The sequence below is a fragment of the Plasmodium inui genome (assembly GCF_000524495.1).
Source record: "Plasmodium inui San Antonio 1 unplaced genomic scaffold supercont1.207, whole genome shotgun sequence".
NCBI classification, from domain to species: domain Eukaryota; phylum Apicomplexa; class Aconoidasida; order Haemosporida; family Plasmodiidae; genus Plasmodium; species Plasmodium inui.
This window is the reverse complement of record NW_008482041.1, coordinates 1-1,398: the sequence shown is the minus strand read 5'-3', so window position 1 is coordinate 1,398 and position 1,398 is coordinate 1.

Genomic DNA, 1,398 nt, shown 5'->3' with positions numbered 1-1,398 from the left:
AAGAAAAAGAAGAAAAAGAAGAAAAAAATTTGTCGTAGGAAAAGCAAAACATAGGTGTGCAAGTATACTATTCACACTTTAGGGAACACATGATGAGGAAGGGTAACCCTTGTATGTACACCCCCTCGGGGGAATGTTCCCATGTGGTGCCCCCTGGGGGTGGCTACTACGGTGGCACGCACACGAAATGGATTACGTACACATTGGCACGATAGAGTACTGATGATATGCAGTAACGTGCTTTTTCCCGAGTCGACAAATTGTTGCCCCTTACTCGCCTTGTATCGGTCCAGGCTCCTTCCCTCTCTCTTTTTTCTGGCTTTCTTTCTCACTTTTCACTGTGAATGGTGTCACTTGTTTAAGCTGCGCCCAACATGTGCTGGCACAACATCCCGCTGGGGTAAGCGGCACGTTCGTCCGCGCAAAAGGGGATAAACAGACGACTCAGCAGTTGGTTCAGCGGTTGGTTCAGCGATTGGTTCAGCGATTGGTTCAGCGGTTGGTTCAGCGATTGGTTCAACGGTTGGTTCATCAATTGGCTCAGGAGCTTGCTCGACAAATTCTCACTGCCAACTGGACCAACTCGGATAACATAAGCTAAGCCAGATGCTTTTTCAATTATGTGCATCCTACTTCGTGTACCCCGTATGTTATGCAGATTGCGTGCCTATTCTCTCCAAAACGGGAAAAAAAAAAAAAAATACATGCATGCATACATACATGCATACAGGCATACGTACTACATGCGTGCATGCACAAAACCCTTTTTGCGCACTCCTTCGCCATGCACCTGGGGACGAACGCACAATTGGGTGGAGCGGTGTAAACACAGGTTCGCTTGTGCTCACGCATATCTATGTGAACATGTCGACTCGAAATAGCAGTCAAGCCTGGCAGGGACACCACGCCATATGTAAAACGAGGAAAGAAAAACCAGAAGAAGAAAAAAAAAAACGGGCATTCGATTGGAGCCGCCACCACTGTTTCCCCTTTAATATGTGGTCTAACTCTTCACCATCGCGGCGGCCACTTCCCTTTAGGGTTCGTGCCGCGCGCTTTAATCGCACATCCGAGGCTTACATTTGCATGTGCCTCTTTTTTTTTTCGTAACTTGGGGGGGATACACGCGAAGGTGAGTGCACTCAAGGGGGGAGGAAATAAAAGCACAGAGGAGCGGCAAACAGGGGAGCAGCAAACAGAGGAGCGGCAAACGGAGGAGCGACAAACGGAGGAGCGACAAACGGAGAAACGCCAAACGCTCGGTAGTGATAAACGGAGAGACCCTCATGCGGGAATTTTCCTCCGCGCTGCAAAATGAACAGCACACCAGTGGAGGGGATAAAGAGGTGCGTGCAACGTGGATGTAAAAATGAAGGAAAAAAAAAAAAAAATTAAAAT